Raw genomic sequence first — 17,766 nt, forward strand, 5'->3', positions numbered from 1 at the left:
TCATTTCTGCTGAATCTAGAGAGAAAGATGAACACAAATACATTGCACTCATCAGCATAGAAAGGCAGTGTAATTACCAACAGTTGGAAGCATTGATTCCTTGAAATTCTGAAAGAAAACAAGTGGAAAGGGCTGGGGTTGATGGGGGAAATAACCTTTTTAAGGTCTTGGGTTTTAGAAGTAATTGTTGACCAATTTCAGCCCTAGCCCTATTGCAGGTGAACTTGATGCTGCTAATTTGTTTCACTAGAGAATGCATTTCATTTACATTCTAGTGGCCATTTCTAGTGACATACAGTACTTTTATTTTCTTAGAATTTTACTGCTTCTAGTCCTGTCCTGGCAACATCTAAACAACTTATCCTTTTCCCATTCAGACACCTGTTTCTTTACACCCTTTGTGCATGCTACATGCTTCTGCAGTCAGGAACCTGATGTTTTTGAAGACTTTTCATTTTGTTATAACCACAGTCTAGTTGAGAGGCCTGTTATTGATGTCTCTGCTTGTGCCTCTTGTTTGTTCAAGTGAACCAAACTGTCTGTGATAGTCTTAACAGATGGTCTGCTTTCTCTAGTATCTAGTAATCCATAGCTCTACTACATCAGGTGCATTATTTATTTTATCTTATAGATTATTTGCATCTTTGCTTTGCTCTTCTCCTCACCCCTTGTCCTGTGCCCTACTCTAATCTGTGTAGTGCCACATGCATAACTCACACAGGAGGGGACTCAAACATGCCTGCTGTCCATTCTGGAAGTCATTATGCTGACCATTTTTCACTGATGGCTCAGAAACTAGGAGTATAAAATAATTAGTTGTATTGCTACAATTACCATACCTCCCATCAACAGTGGTGAGTTGATGGCCTTAGCCATGGTTTTAGTTCCCAATCCTATCCATCCTGCTTGCCGTTTCTTAAGTTAGCCACACCTTAGTTGCTTATCCCAGAAAGTGGAATTATGTCAAGTATTACTTTAGTGCTGCTATACTGATCATGTCCAAAGCCTGAATAACTTTATTCAAAGGCCAACTAAATTATTTGTGCCATGACCAGAAGGCATAACCATAATAAAGAAGATGGGATATAACTATTGATCTGTATAGACCTTCAGATTTGATTGAAAATCTGCCACATTGGCATCACCTTGCATTGCATTACTGAAAAACATACTGACATTGTTGATTTTATTTTCTGCTTTGCTAGTCATTGAATAATGGATTTTATACTACATCAAAAACAAAATTAATGACAGATTTCAGCTATGTATTTTTGAGAACTCTTCATGTTGGGTTTTATTGATACATGATGACACATGTCTACTTCCAGTATCTAAAGATTTTAGTAAGGTCTTCGACGGATACATTCTGGTGAGCTTGATGTTTACACATAGATATCAGCTGTGTATAGAATACAACGAAAATCTTTTCCATTTCACTGAGCTTCAGCCTAAACATTCAGTAAAACCAAAGTGCCTCCAAAGATTTTTCCAAAGCATACCTAAATCTTTAGGAAGCTCTCCACCTGAATAATGCATTCCTAACAAAACTAATTTCATATCCCTTGCAGATAGGGCTTCAACTTACTGCTTACATTAATACTTAAAGATGGAGTTTGTCCGTTGATGATGTGTGCTGTGGTATTAGTGTTTCAGTTCCTTAAAGCTGTCTTTTCTTTCAATAAGTTTTCTTTTAGCAGTCCAAAGGGTTGGAACATGCCATCCAGTTGAGTGTATTAATCCATAAGAGACAGGGTGTTTACTAAGCAGTATTTTATCTTCTAAAATTAGCATACTTTAATTTAGAACTTTGAAGCCCTAGACAATAACCTTCCCTCAAAAACATGTTATCTTGATTACTATTTACAAATGAACTCTGTAGCTTAGACATTAACAAGAAAGGAAAGCAAACTTGGACAGATTTTCCTTGTGTTTCTGTAGACCTGTTTGGCAAGCCTTTATAACTTGTGGTTATTATATCCGAAACAGTACACTTTACTATAGAAACAGAATCATATTGTTTTCCTGGTATAATTTTAAAAAATCATGTCACATCATGTTTTCTACTTTTATTTTAAGGAACATACAAATTGCAGTCGTATTTCAGTTTTATATCTTCCGCTAACTCTGGTTATGATTGAAGTAAAACAGCTTTACCCCAAAAAAGTAATAAAGTGATTGAAAACTTTTTTTAGTGTACATTAAGGTATCTCTTTCTACATTAGAGGTATATCTTTCTGTATTTTAAAGTATAACTCAAACAAGTCCTATGAAATAGTTTTTAAATCACAATTCCGGTTTTAAATGACCCTGGATCTTCAGAAGAAGGTAGTCATGTACACTGTAGTATATCCAGTGGGTACTAAATTAACTGACTGATTTCAAGTACAGAGATTATCTGAAGTAAAATCACTGTAATATATGAAGAGATGGCAAGCATTTATTGGGCCCTTCATACAGGCAGTCCTGCACTATTTTGTTCAGAGCAGTGGTTCTCAAACTTTTTGGTCCCAGGACCTCTTTCCACCTTAAAAAATTATTGAGGACCCTAAAAAGCTTGTGTTATATGAGTTGTATTGATTGATATTTACCATATTAAATTAGAACTGATAAATTGTTAAAATACCTATTCTTTTTTTTTTTTAATAGTAGACACATTAAGTGTTAATGTAAGCTCTGGAAAATTCCACCCTACCCTTGTGAGAGAATAAGAGTGGAAAAAGACAAATAATCTCTTAATATTATGAAAATAGTTTTGCCTTTGTGGACCCGTGAAAGTGTCTTGAGAAGCCCCAGGGGTCCCAAGATCACACTAAGAAAGACTGGTTTAGAGGATACCACTGTAACTGAAGATAAGTTTTATGCCTTTAAGGATCACGCAGCCTGTTTACAGAAATGTGGAAAAGTGTAGTTTGAGAGTTGGTTAGAAGTTATTCATGAACATGGTTTAATAGTACAGGCATAGTTCATTTAACAGTTATCTTAATAATAACTGCAGTTGTTTGATCATAATAATAGTCTTTTGACTGCTGAAGCAGAAGTTGCTGAGGTAACCCATGAGCTACAGTTTGGATCTTCAAGTTCAGTATTAACATTAACATTTGCTTCATTAGTAAAAAGTCTTTTTTTTTTTTACTTCTCAAGACAGCTGTTTTGAACAACTGGTCTCCCAAAATTGATGTTTCCAGAGACCCAGCCCAACAGTGGGGAGGAGGTCACATAAGTGCACTGTCCAGGATCTTAGTGCAGCAAGTCAGTAGATTTCTAGCTGTCAACCATCCAAGAGCTTGAGCTCCAATGACAAAATAGTTACAGTAGATTGTGTCCTAATGCAGAGTATACAGCTAGTTAACCTACTACATGTGCCTTTTAAGTCCCAAAGCCTAATGTTCTTGACAGATATTAATTTGAAATCTTAAAGTTTTTAAGTCAAGTTTTAAAAATTATTTTCAGGGTCCATTTTTAATTTAATCACCTTGTGTAAATGTGGGGTCATGCTAGACCTGAAACCTCTCACTCTCTCTGACCACCTTAATGGAATCTCTTTTTACCCAGATAAAGAAACTGTTTACTGTCCAGTAAAAGGGAAGAAGAGGATGTTGGGTTTTATGGATAAATGTAATAAATCTGAAGAAAGAATATATAAATGGAACCAAGGGAAGTTAAAATACACAAAGCAGGGCTTCCCTGGTGACGCAGTGGTTGAGAGTCCGCCTGCCGATGCAGGGGACACGGGTTCGTGCCCCGGTCCGGGAAGATCCCACATGCCGCAGAGCGGCTGGGCCCATGAGCCATGGCCGCTGAGCCTGCGCGTCCGGAGCCTGTGCTCCGCAACGGGAGAGGCCACAACAGTGAGAGGCCTGCGTACCGGGGGAAAAAAAAAAAAAATACACAAAGCAAATCATAGCATAATGACTTTGAATAGTAGCTCCTTGGGGTAAATTAACAACAGATTATTATTGATAAGACTCTGGAACCTGCCTGATATGAAATCATCATCGCACTATTCTGCTTAAAGAGATAATACATTCCTAATTGAAACTTCATTTCTCAATATGTGTTGGTTTCCTTAGGACTTTTACTAAATCCCATTACATAAATGGCCATTCACAGGCATTGGATTTAATCAATAGCTGCTTTAATAGATACTAGGTTGGGGGCGTATGTGCAAATGATGGTCTGACTCATTGGCAGAACTGATGTGAAATTGACCCTGACACAGTTAACTTGGCTTTGTCAAAGCAAAAAATGGGATTTTTATCAAATAAAATCAGTGTTTCATGCCATTTGTGAGTCCCCTACTTTTCCAAAACAATGAATCCTTTCTGAAGATGGCTAAGATGCATGTCATGAAGCCAATAATCTTGCATTAGCCTACTGAGTCATACATCCCTGAGGTTGCTTAGTCATCTTGATCATTGCCTGGCTAGCTCACATTTACAAGGGAATATTTCCATCAGTCTTTTCTATCTCACTGGTCATTGTTTTATTTTTACAAGATAAAATTTCTTTCTTTTTAGGTAAATCGAAAATCCAGAAATAAAGTTGCACACACATAACTGCCTATATATAAATATTGGGGTAGATTGTAAGCTTTAGTTGTATGAGGTGATCCTCTCACCTCCAGCCAGCTCTTTTGCAAAGTACCCTAAAATTTGAAAATGCAGTACTCAAACTGGATGTCTTTGTCTGCTAGAAAACTGATTTATACTTTTTGGAGTAGTCTAGCTGTAGTTTTTTAAAGCAGATCACTGCTTGTTAAAGTAGCTCCAGATCAGTACACAGATCTGGTTTTTATATAAACCAGCTTTAGTTGGTAAATCTGTCTTAAAATTTGAAAGCACAAACAGTGGCTAATATACAACAAAGTTCCTCCACAAGACCTGAAAGGGAAAATTAGCCTTTGGGAAAGAGAAGAGTCTATAAACCATTTAATCTTCTAACAGGGCACGTATTGACCTCTCGCATTAAATAACACATTACTTAAAGAAAGGCTGTGGAGTAACATGAAAGAAATTCTAATCATGATTTCTAGTTCTGCAAGAATAAATCACTGAAAATATTTTTAAATGCCTTAAGTGCAATAAAGAAAAATAACTATTAAGCCATTTTTATGTTTTGATCTAAATTAGATTTAAAGAATAGCTTCCCAGTTAATCTTTCTATCATTATTTTCTCCAAAAGTGACTAAATCTTATTAAACTAACCGTAATGCCAGTAAATTTATTCAGGTAACACTTTGTAAAACATTTTTGATTCAGTAAAATGATCTAAGCGTTCCAATCTTGCAGTATGTAATAAAAGATTTTTTGTGTAATAACTTCCCCAGATACTAATAAAATATAGCACAGGAGAATTTCCTTTGTAGGGCCATAGCTATTTCATCACTGAGTGTTCACTTTAAAAATGTTGAATCTGGGTTTCCCTGATGGTGCAGTGGTTAAGAATCCGCCTGCAAATGCAGGTGATACGGGTTCGATCCCTGGTCCAGGAAGACCCCACATGCCGCGGAGCAACTAAGCCCGTGCACCACAACTACTGAGCCTGTGCTCTAGAGCCCGTGAGCCACAACTGCTGAGCCCGTGTGCCACAACTACTGAAGCCCGCACGCCTGGAGCCCGTGCTCCGCAATAAGAGAAACCACCACAATGAGAAGCCTGCACACTGCAACACAGAGTAGCCCCCCGCTCACCACAGCTAGAGAAAGCCTGCGTGCAGCAACAAAGACCCAACGCAGCCAATTAATTAATTAATTTTTTAAGTTTAATCTTAAATTTCAAGTAATTAGCCAGTTCTGATTCCCCAATAAAAATCTCACCTTCAAGACCAACAATCTAATAGCACAAAACTATGTTGACATAGTTATATAATTCTTTTATCAGATGTTTCACATTTTTAAAGGTTTACCATTCTTATACTTTCCCCACATTTTGAGATATTAAATGTGAGGAAACATGTGAAAAGTAGCAACATTTAGGAGAGTTGGATTTTCCCTATTTCTTCCACTATTTTTCAAGGATCATTGTTCCCTTCCTGAAAATTCCACTCAGCAATGATTCCAGGTTTTTCTCAACAAATGTTTTTCTATAAGACCGATGTCAGAAAGCTGAAGTTTAATATACAAGTTTTTCAGAGACTCAAAGTATTATTTTCAAGAGGCAAATAAGCCTTTTCCCTTTTTTATCCCCACGTTAGTAGAATACAATAGACTTCTTAAAACACTAAGACAAATGCTGAGAATGGGGCACTTTTAAACAGATAAAAATGATAGCTTACATTTATTGGAGTTCTTATTCTTTATAGACCCAGTGTTAAGAGCTTTAAACATGTTATTTAATCCTCACAATGCTTTGATGCAAGTGGGGTAGTAAGGAAACTGGGACTTAGAGAGATTAAGTAACTTGCTTAGAGTTACAGGTCTAGTAATTGGCAGTGCAAGGATTCATTTCATATGTGGAAGACTCTGGAGCCTGTGCTCTTAACCACCATGCTATCCTATGTCATAGACAATATAATATAAAAAGCTTTAAGTAATATAATAATAGCAATACGATGGCTTATTGTACATAGTTCAGTACACCGGGGTGTTAGGGATGGGAAACAGTTGCATATAAACACTAATTGCCGGATGGTGGTTGCTAAGACCTGCAGGGAGTGGAAAACGGAGAGTTGCTGTTGATTGGGCATATAAAGTTTGAGTCATGCAAGATGAAAAAGTTCTAGGGATCTGATGTACAACATTGTGCTTATTGTTAATCATCTCATATGATTATTTGCCATCAAATATCTTTTTTAGTGAAGTGTCTATTCAAATATTTTGTCCCCTTTTATTGGATGGTTTCTTTTCTTATTAATGAATTTCAAGGGTTTCTTATATAATTTGGATACAAGTCCTTTATCAGATGGGTACTTTGCAAATATGTTTTCCCAGTTTTTGGCTTGTCTTTTCATTCTCTTAACAGTATCTTTTAAAGAACAGAAGTTTTTAGAAGTCCAGTTTATGAATTTTTGCCTTTGATGGATTATTCTTCTGGTGTTGTATCTAAGATTTCTTTGACAAACCCAAAGTTACAAATATTTTCTCCTGTATTTTCTTCTAGACGTTTTACAGTTTTAGGTTTTACGTTTAGGTCTGTGATTGATTTTGAGTTAATTTTTGTATGTGGTGCAGTGCATGATATGTATCAAAGTTTTCTGGGTTTTTGTTTTTCGCATGTAGATATACAACTGTTCTAACATCATTTGTTGCAAATACTGTTCTTCCTCTACGGAATTCCTTTTGCACCTTTGCACTGTCAAAAATCAGTCATCCATATATGTATGGATCTGTTTCTGGACTGCTTCTGTTCCATTCATCTGTTTGTCTTATCTTGATACTAATACCACACCTTCTTGATTACTGTAGCTTTATAATAAAGCTTAAAATCAGGTATTGTTAACCTTCCAATGTTGTTGTTCATTTTCAGAATTGTTTTGGCTATTCCAGGTTCTTTGTATTTCCATATGAAACCTTGTAAATTTCTACCCATAAAGCCTGCTGGAATTTTGATGGGGATTGCATTGGATCTGTAGATCAATTTGAGGAAAACTGACTTCTTATCAATGTTGAATCTTCCAATCCATGAACATAATATATCTCTCCATTCATTTAGGTCTTCCTTAACTTCTCTCAGCAATGTTTTGTAGATGTACAGAGGTTGAACATATTTTGTCATATTTATCCTTCAGTATTTCATATTTCTTACGCTATTATAAATAGTATTGCTTTCTGTTTCTAATTGTTCATTGCTAGTGAACAATTACATAGAAGTACTATTGATTTTTGTATATTGCTTCTGAATATCCTGAAACCTTGCTATTGCTTCTGTATCCTGAAACCTTGCTAAACTCATTTATTATTTCTAATGACTTTTTTTTTTTTTTGCGGTACGCGGGCCTCTCACTGTCGTGGCCTCTCCCATTGCGGAGCACAGGCTCCGGACGTGCAGGCTCAGCGGCCATGGCTCACAGGCCTAGCCGCTCCGTGGCATGTGGGATCTTCCCGGACCGGGGCACGAACCTGTGTCCCCTGCATTGGCAGGTGAACTCTCAACCACTGCGCCACCAGGGAAGCCCCCTGTAATGACTTTTTTATAGATTCCATAGGATTTTCTACATTAAGATAATCATATAGTCTGCAAACATAGTTTTACTTCTTCCTTTTTCTTTTTCTTATCTTGTGACTCTGACTAGAACTAGTACATTGTTGAATAGAAGCAAAGAGAGCAGAAATCCTTACCTTATTCTGATCTTTGAGAGAAAGCATTCAGTCTTTCACCATGAGATACGTTAGTGATAGGTTTTCAGTAGATGCACTTTATCAGGTTGAGGTTGTTCCCCTACTATTGTTAGTTTGTAAGAGTTGTTTGATTTTTTATTTTTTAATCAGGAGTTTATGTTGGATTTTGTCAAGTGGTTTTTCTATATCTGTGGAAATAATCATATGGTTTTCTTTTTTGCTTTGCTAATATGATGAATTACATTGATTTTTCAAATGTTAAGCCAACTTTGAATTCCTAGTATAAAATCCACTTAATCATGGTGTATTTTTTTATATTGGCTTCAATTTACTATAATTTTTATATATTTTTTCATCTGTGTTCATGAGATATATTGGGTTATAGTTTTCTTGCAATGCCTTTGTCTGGTTTTAATACCATAGTAATGAGAAAGTATTCTCTCCTCTTTAGTTTTATAAAGAGTTTGTGTAAAATAGATGTTATTTCTTCCTTAAATGATTGGTTTTTGCTCATGAAGCCATCAGGGTCTGCAGTTTTAATTATGGGAAGGTTTTAACTATCAATTCAATTACTTTAGTAGATATAGGCTATTCACGTCACGTGTGGGCTTCATTAGTTTGTGTCTTTCAAGAAATCTCTCTATTTTATATAACCTGTTGAATTTATTGGTGTAAAATTGTTCATAGTTATCTCTTACCCTTTTCATCTGTAGTCATGTTACCCCTCATTCTTGATTCTATCCTTATTGATATGTCTTCTCTTTCTTTCCTTATTAGTCTGCTTAGAGATTTATCAGTTTTATTGAGCTTATTAAATCTTTTATTTTCATTGATTTTTCTGTTGTTTTTCTGTTTACTGTTTTATTTCCACTCCGATTTTTATTATTTCCTTTCTTCTGCTTGCTTTGGGATTTTTTTCTTTATTTGCTAATTTGCTAAGGTAAACGGTGAGGTCATTGACATAGACCTTTCTTCTATTCTAATATAGACATTTTAATGCTATAAATTTCCCTGTTAAGTACTGCTTTAGCTGTATTTCACAGATTTTGTATTTTCACTTTCATCCAGTTCAAAATACTAATTTGCTTTTTGATTTCTTCTTCATCTCATGGATATTTCTGGGGAATTTCCAGATATATTTCTGCTGTTGATTTCTAACTTAGTTCTGTTATGGTCAAAGAACACACTTTGAACAGCATGAATTCTTTTAAATTTATCCAGAATTTTTCATGAGCCAGAATATGGTCTATCTTGGTAAATTTTTCAAGGCCTTTATAATACTTGTGTCTGGGGTGTCCCTCAGGTTCACTGATTCACTAGGAGGACTCACAGTACTCAGCATATAGTCATTCCCATAGCTATGCTTTATTACAGTAGAATGATACAAAACAAAATCAGCAAAGGGAAAGGTAGATGGGCAAAAGTACAGAGGAAAGTGGACACAAGCTTCCAAGTGTTCTCTCTCAGTGAAGTCACACAACATGCACTTAATTCCTCCAGCAATAAGTTGTGACCTGTGTGAAATGTCTACCAGGAGATCTCATTAGAGATTCAGTGCCCAAGATTTTTATGGGGGTCTGGTCACATAGACCTCCTTGCCTAAAAAAAAAATACCAAAATTCCAGACTTCCAGAAGAAAAGCAAGTATCCAGCATAAACAATATTGTTTGTACAAACAAATTAGGCACAGTGAGCCATTCTTCTTAGTTCTTGGAATGGTGTGAATCCTCTTGAAATCTACGTTCCCAAACTTCAGTAAGGGCCAATCTTGTAAGCAGGCTTTCTAAGGGTTAGTAGTCTTAGGCCTGTTATGTTAACTCTTTTCTGCACAATAGTGTATTTCTGTTTCTCTCCTCTGAGCCTTTATGTTATTGTTGTGAGACAGTTTATTTATCTAAATGTTGTAAACCCCACCATATAAAAGTCAGTTATCTTTTAAAGAGTTGTGAAAAAAATCTTATATGTTAATCCACATAGTTCCCATTTCTGGTGCTCTTCATTTCTTTTGTCGTATTTTTCTATCTGATGTCATTTTTCTTCTGCCTAAAGGACTTCTTTTAACATTTCTTATGTTATGGGTCTGCTGGTAACTAATTATTAATTTTTTTCAGCTTTTATATGTCTGAAAATCTTTATTTCATCGTTATTTTTGAAAGATATTTTCGGTGGGTATAGAATTCCAGATTGACATGTTTTTTCTTCTCATAATTTAAAGCTTTAGGTCTACTACCTTCTCATTTGCATTGTTTTTGACAACAGATCTGCTGTCATCCTTATCTTTGTTCCTCTGTACTTAATGTGTCTTTTTATTCTGTGGCTGCATTTTTTTTCTATTTATCACTGGTTTTGAGCAAGTTGACTGTGATGTGCCTTGGTGTCATTTTCTTCATATTTCTTGCCTTGGGGCTCATTGAGTTTCCTGGATCAGTAAGTTTATAGTTTTTGTCATATTTGGAAATTTCATAGCCATTATTTATTTAAATGTTTTTTTCTAACATCTTTATTGGAGTATAATTGCTTTACAACAGTGTGTTAGTTTCTGCTTTACAACAAAGTGAATCAGTTATACATATACATATGTTCCCATATCTCTTCCCTCTTGCGTCTCCCTCCCTCCCACCCTCCCTATCCCACCCCTCCAGGCTGTCACAAAGCACCGAGCCAATATCCCTGTGCCATGCGGCTGCTTCCCACTAGCTATCTACCTTACGTTTGTTAGTGTGTATATGTCCATGACTTTCTCTCGCCCTGTCACAGTTCACCCTTCCCCCTCCCCATATCCTCAAGTCCGTTCTCCAGTAGGTCTGCGTCTTTATTCCTGTCTTACCCCTAGGTTCTTCATGACATTGTTTTCTTAAATTCCATATATATGTGTTAGCATACGGTATTTGTCTTTGTCTTTCTGACTTACTTCACTGTGTATGACAGACTCTAGGTCTATCCACCTCATTACAAATAGCTCAATTTCGTTTCTTTTTATGGCTGAGTAATATTCCATTGTATATATGTGCCACATCTTCTTTATCCATTCATCTGATGATGGGCACTTAGGTTGTTTCCATCTTCGGGCTATTGTAAATAGAGCTGCAATGAACATTTTGGTACATGACTCTTTTTGAATTATGGTTTTCTCAGGGTATATGCCCAGTAGTGGGATTGCTGGGTCATATGGTAGTTCTATTTGTAGTTTTTTAAGGAACCTCCATACTGTTCTCCATAGTGGCTGAACCAATTCACATTCCCACCAGCAGTGCAAGAGTGTTCCCTTTTCTCCACACCCTCTCCAGCATTTATTGTTTCTAGATTTTTTGATGATGGCCATTCTGACTGGTGTGAGATGATATCTCATTGTAGTTTTGATTTGCATTTCTCTAATGATTAATGATGTTGAGCATTCTTTCATGTGTTTGTTGGCAGTCTGTATATCTTCTTTGGAGAAATGTCTGTTTGGGTCTTCTGCCCATTTTTGGATTGGGTTGTTTGTTTTTTTGTTATTGAGCTGCATGAGCTGCTTGTAAATTTTGGAGATTAATCCTTTGTCAGTTGCTTCATTTGCAAATATTTTCTCCCATTCTGAGGGTTGTCTTTTGGTCTTGTTTATGGTTCCCTTTGCTGTGCAAAAGCTTTGAAGTTTCATTAGCTCCCATTTGTTTATTTTTGTTTTTATTTCCATTACTCTAGGAGGTGGGTCAGAAAGGATCTTGCTGTGATTTATGTCATAGAGTGTTCTGCCTATGTTTTCCTCTAAGAGTTTGATAGTTTCTGGCCTTACATTTAGGTCTTTAATCCATTTTTTTTTTTTTAAACATCTTTATTGGGGTATAATTGCTTTACAATGGTGTGTTAGTTTCTGCTTTATAACAAAGTGAATCAGTTATACATATACATATGTTCCCATATGTCTTCCCTCTTGCGTCTCCCTCCCTCCCACTCTCCCTATCCCACCCCTCCAGGCTGTCACAAAGCACCGAGCTAATATCCCTGTGCCTTGCGGCTGCTTCCCCCTAGCTATCTACCTTACTACGTTTGTTAGTGTGTATATGTCCATGACTCTCCCTCGCCCTGTCAAAGCTCACCCTTCCCCCTCCCCATATCCTCAAGTCCGTTCTCCAGTAGGTCTGCGTCTTTATTCCTGTCTTACCCCTAGGTTCTTCATGACATTTTTTTTCCCCTTAAATTCCATATATATGTGTTAGCATACGGTATTTGTCTTTTTCTTTCTGACTTACTTCACTCTGTATGACAGACTCTAGGTCTATCCATCTCATTACAAATAGCTCAATTTCATTTCTTTTTAAGGCTGAGTAATATTCCATTGTAAATATGTGCCACATCTTCTTTATCCATTCATCCGATGATGGGCGCTTAGTTTGTTTCCATCTCCGGGCTATTGTAAATAGAGCTGCAATGAACATTTTGGTACATGACTCTTTTTGAATTTTGGTTTTCTCAGGGTATATGCCCAGTAGTGGGATTGCTGGGTCATATGGTAATTCTATTTGTAGTTTTTTAAGGAACCTCCATACTGTTCTCCATAGTGGCTGAACCAATTCACATTCCCACCAGCAGTGCAAGAGTGTTCCCTTTTCTCCACACCCTCTCCAGCATTTATTGTTTCTAGATTTTTTGATGATGGCCATTCTGACTGGTGTGAGATGATATCTCATTGTAGTTTTGATTTGCATTTCTCTAATGATTAATGATGTTGAGCATTCTTTCATGTGTTTGTTGGCATTCTGTATATCTTCTTTGGAGAAATGTCTATTTAGGTCTTCTGCCCATTTTTGGATTGGGTTGTTTGTTTTTTTGTTATTGAGCTGCATGAGCTGCTTGTAAATTTTGGAGATTAATCCTTTGTCAGTTGCTTCATTTGCAAATATTTTCTCCTATTCTGAGGGTTGTCTTTTGGTCTTGTTTATGGTTCCCTTTGCTGTGCAAAAGCTTTGAAGTTTCATTAGGTCCCATTTGTTTATTTTTGTTTTTATTTCCATTACTCTAGGAGGTGGGTCAGAAAGGATCTTGCTGTGATTTATGTCATAGAGTGTTCTGCCTATGTTTTCCTCTAAGAGTTTGATAGTTTCTGGCCTTACATTTAGGTCTTTAATCCATTTTGAGCTTATTTTTGTGTATGGTGTTAGGGAGTGATCTAATCTCATACTTTTACATGTACCTGTCCAGTTTTCCCAGCATCACTTATTGAAGAGGCTGTCCTTTCTCCACTGTACATTCCTGCCACCTTTATCAAAGATAAGCTGTCCATATGTGTGTGGGTTTATCTCTGGGCTTTCCATCCCGTTCCATTGATCTATCTTTCTGTTTTTGTGCCAGTACCATACTGTCTTGATTACTGTAGCTTTGTAGTATAGTCTGAAGTCAGGGAGCCTGATTCCTCCAGCTCCTTTTTTCGTTCTCAAGATTGCTTTGGCTATTCGGGGTCTTTTGTGTTTCCAAACAAATTGTGAAATTTTTTGTTCTAGTTCTGTGAAAAATGCCAGTGGTAGTTTGATAGGGATTGCATTGAATCTATAGATTGCTTTGGGTAGTAGAGTCATTTTCACAATGTTGATTCTTCCAATCGAAGAACATGGTATATCTCTCCATCTATTTGTATCATCTTTAATTTCTTTCATCAGTGTCTTATAATTTTCTGCATACAGGTCTTTTGTCTCCTTAGGTAGGTTTATTCCTAGATATTTTATTCTTTTTGTTGCAGTGGTAAATGGGAGTGTTTTCTTGATTTCACTTTCAGATTTTTCGTCATTAGTATATAGGAATGCCAGAGATTTCTGTGCATTAATTTTGTTAAATACGTTTTTTTGTCCTCCACCTTTAAGGACTCCAGTTACACCTATACTTAACCACTTGGAGTTGTCCCACAGTTCACAGATGTTCTTTTTATTTTTTTAAATAATTTTTTTATGTTTATCTCTTTTTTCTCTGTGTATTTCATTTTGCATTGTTTTTTTTGTTTGTTTTTTTTTGCGGTACATGGGCCTCTCACTGTTGGGGCCTCTCCCGTTGCGGAGCACAGGCTCCGGACGCGCAGGCTCAACGGCCATGGCTCATGGACCCAGCCGCTCTGCGGCATGTGGGATCCTCCCGCACCGGGGCACAAACCCTTGTCCCCTGCATTGGCAGGTGGACTCTCAACCACTGCGCCACCAGGGAAGCCCTTGCATTGTTTTTATTACTGTGTCTTCAAGGTTACTCATCTTTTCTTTTGTAATGTCAGATTTGTCCCAAATCCCATCTAGTGTATTTTTCATTTCTGATGTTTTTTTCTGTAGAAGCACAATGTGGGTCTTTTGTATCTTCCCTGTCCCTTTTGAACAGATAGAATATAGTCGTGGTTTTAATACTTTTCTCTGCTAATTCTAACATCTGGGTCAGCTCTGGGTCAGTTTCGGTTGATTGGTTTTTCTCCTACTTATGGCTCATATTTTCCTGCTTCTTTCTGCTTGCCTGATAATCTTCATTTGGATGCCAGACATCGGGAGTTTTACCTTATCGAGTGTTGGATATTTTTGTATTCCTATAAATATTCTTCAGCTTTTTTCTGGAATGTGACTTATTTGGAAACAGTATGATCAATTTTGGGTCTTGCCTTTAAAATTTGTTGAGTAGAACCAGAACAATATTTACAGGTCTCATTATTCTATACGACTGAGTCAAGGTCTTCCTGGATTTATCCAATGTCCTGTGCATTGTGAGGTTTTCCATTCTGGCTGATAGGAGCAGGCACTATTCCTGGCCCAGTGTAAGCTGCAGATACTCTTGTCTCCAATCCTCATACTTGTGCTAATCACTATCCTGCTGATTCCTCAAGGGTTACTCCCCACAGGTCTCCAGAATTATTTCTGTACAGCTCTCTCCTTTCCAGTACTCTGTTCTTTGAACAGTGGCTGCCTTGGTCTCCCTGGATTCTCAGCTCAGTCTACTCAACTAAGGGAGTCTGCCAGAATCTGACTGGGCTCTGTCTCCCTCCATAGTGGTCTGAAAATTTTCTCAAAGTTGTGAGTGGGCATAGGGTTTACCTCATTTGTTTTTCATCTCTCAGGGATTACTATTTTTCATTACCTGTGTCTAGTGTCTTGAAAACCGTCATTTCATATACTTTGTCTAGAGCTTTATATGTTTGTTCTGGAGTTGTTTTAGGTGGGAGGGCAAATCTAGTCCTTGTTTCTCCTTCGCCAGAAGTGGAAATTCATGTCAGATTTTTAAAAAGAAAATTATAGATGAAATGAACCAGAGCATCAACCCATCTCTCCTTAGAAAATGACTGGCTTGAGAGTTAGAATTGGGTTTTCTGTAAGCTAAAATACATACTTATAATGATGAAGAAAAATATGGTTATTATTTGCACAGAATAAATCCCACATGTCACATTAGCAAGACTTTAGTTACTAAGTGGATATGTGTGACTTCAGCCTTCTCAGTAACTTTTCTAAAAGAAAGGAAAACTAGTCTTTAAAAAAGTATATCCTGTCCTCTCTGGACACTAGTTCTAAGGCACATTTTCTCCCTTCCCCCAGCTTCCTGTAGGAATATGATTGTTTGTGTCTTGGCCAGCATCCAGGCCTTGCCTGTGATGTGTACAGAGCTTCGAAAATAACAGTTTTTCTTCCCTGAATGCCTTGTTACTTAATGGCCCTCTTGTTTATGACAGAAGCCTTTAAACAGGAATTTATCCTTGAAAGGTGTCAAACAAATGATTCATTTCTTTTTATTATAATATGGTTCAAGTGATTTTCAAAGACTTTGGTTTGTATCCTATAACTGTCTTCCTGTAGCTCTGCTGTCCTACCAAAGCCAAGTCTATAAACATTTCCCTGCAGTTAAGAATGGAAAATTCATATTCACTGTTTTCATTCACTAATTCATTTATTAAATGTTATTAAATGTACATACCCTGTGACAAGAACTGTCCTAGTTAATAAGGACTTACTAGGTTGGGTGATTGTGGTAGGGTAAGTTGATGAGATATGAGGGTAGAAGTGTAGGGGCTGAAATGATTATATCAGATACATATCATTGATGACTGTATACAGGAGGGATGTGTGGAATGCAAAGTTATTCATTAAAAGCTTGTTTAAGTACATGGTAAAAAGCAAGAGATGTTGAGAATCTGAACTATACGACTGTCATTCATTGAGGATTAACTAGCTTCTGAACTACAAACTTAATGTACATTTTCTTGTTTAGCCTTATGAGATAGATGTTCGTATTATCCTCATTTTACAGATAACAAAACTGAGGCTTAGAGTAATCTGGCAACACCTCCAAAGATTATATCATTATGAGTAACAGTGGAATGGGAAAAGAAAACAGGAATTATATCTGGGAGATATTCCTCAAGAATAATTGATAGGACCTGTGACAAATTAGATGTAAAGGTCAAGAAAGAAGAAATCCTGGTGAGTCCCAAGTTACTGTCTTGGGAGACCAGGCAGGTGATGATATTTCATTAACTGAGATGATGAATGGAAAATAAAGACTAGGTTAAGGTGAGTGAGAAAATAACTTTAGTTCTAAACATTTTAAGTTTGAGATATCTATTGGAAATCCACGTAGATAACTCTTGTAAATTGCTGGAAATGCTATACAGGAGTTTAGGAATGGGATCTGGAACAGATATATAAACCATCACCACTTAGATGGTTATAAAAGCCATCAGTCTGTTCCTTTGAGATTACCCAGGGAGATCATGAAGAAGAAAAAAATAATAAAATATAGAACCTAAGATTGGCAATATTTTAGGGATGGGCAGAAGAGGAGGAATCATTAAAGATATATCAGGAAGAGAGGACCAAAAAAAGAACTAGAAGAAAGTGTTATTATGTAAAGCCCAAGAACAGAATGTATTTCAAAAAGTGGGGATTCATTAGAAGTGTTAAATACTAAAGCATGGTTAAGTATAAAGACTGAAAATAATTCATTGGACTTAAAATTTAGAAAGTCTTTAGTGTTATTACCTAAAACAATTTCAACAGAGTAACATGGGAGGAAGCCAGGCTAGGATGAGTTACTGCTGTGGAAGTGAAGATGGCAAGCATGGCCCTTTCAAAATGTTGCAGGGGGGTGGGGGTGAAAGGGAGAAGGGACATAAGTCAGAAACTCAAAGGGATGAGGGCTCCAAGAGAGCCAGTATGTTCTCAATATCCTTTTCATTATGTTTGTTTTAAATAAATGTGTGTGGGAGGGAGGTGATTATGTTACACTGGATTCTTTTTTGGCTTGATCGTGTGGATAGTAGTAGCAGCTACCAGAGTTAACCAGCAGACTCTGTCCTAGGCACACTACATGCATTAACTCATTTTAATCCTCACATGTCATGGTTATCCCTGTTTTAAAGATAAGGAAAACTGAGATACCAAGAACATAAGTCACTATCCTAAGGTCGCACAGCCCATAAGTAACAGAGACTGGATGCAAGCTGAAGCATCCTGGCTCTGAGTCCACAGTTTTACCCACCCTGCTCTCTATGTTTCCCT

At 36.9% G+C, this 17,766-nt stretch overlaps 1 protein-coding gene across 1 annotated transcript in view; it reads left to right on the forward strand.

The window, feature by feature from the left end:
• TANC2 (tetratricopeptide repeat, ankyrin repeat and coiled-coil containing 2) overlaps positions 1-17,766 on the forward strand; it is a 349,573-nt gene that overhangs the window by 221,577 nt on the left and 110,230 nt on the right. The window lies entirely within an intron of this gene.

Source organism: Delphinapterus leucas, chromosome 19, assembly GCF_059928025.1.
Source record: "Delphinapterus leucas isolate spDelLeu-1000000601 "Yukka" chromosome 19, BTC_Dleu_Yukka2, whole genome shotgun sequence".
In the NCBI taxonomy this organism is placed as follows: domain Eukaryota; kingdom Metazoa; phylum Chordata; class Mammalia; order Artiodactyla; family Monodontidae; genus Delphinapterus; species Delphinapterus leucas.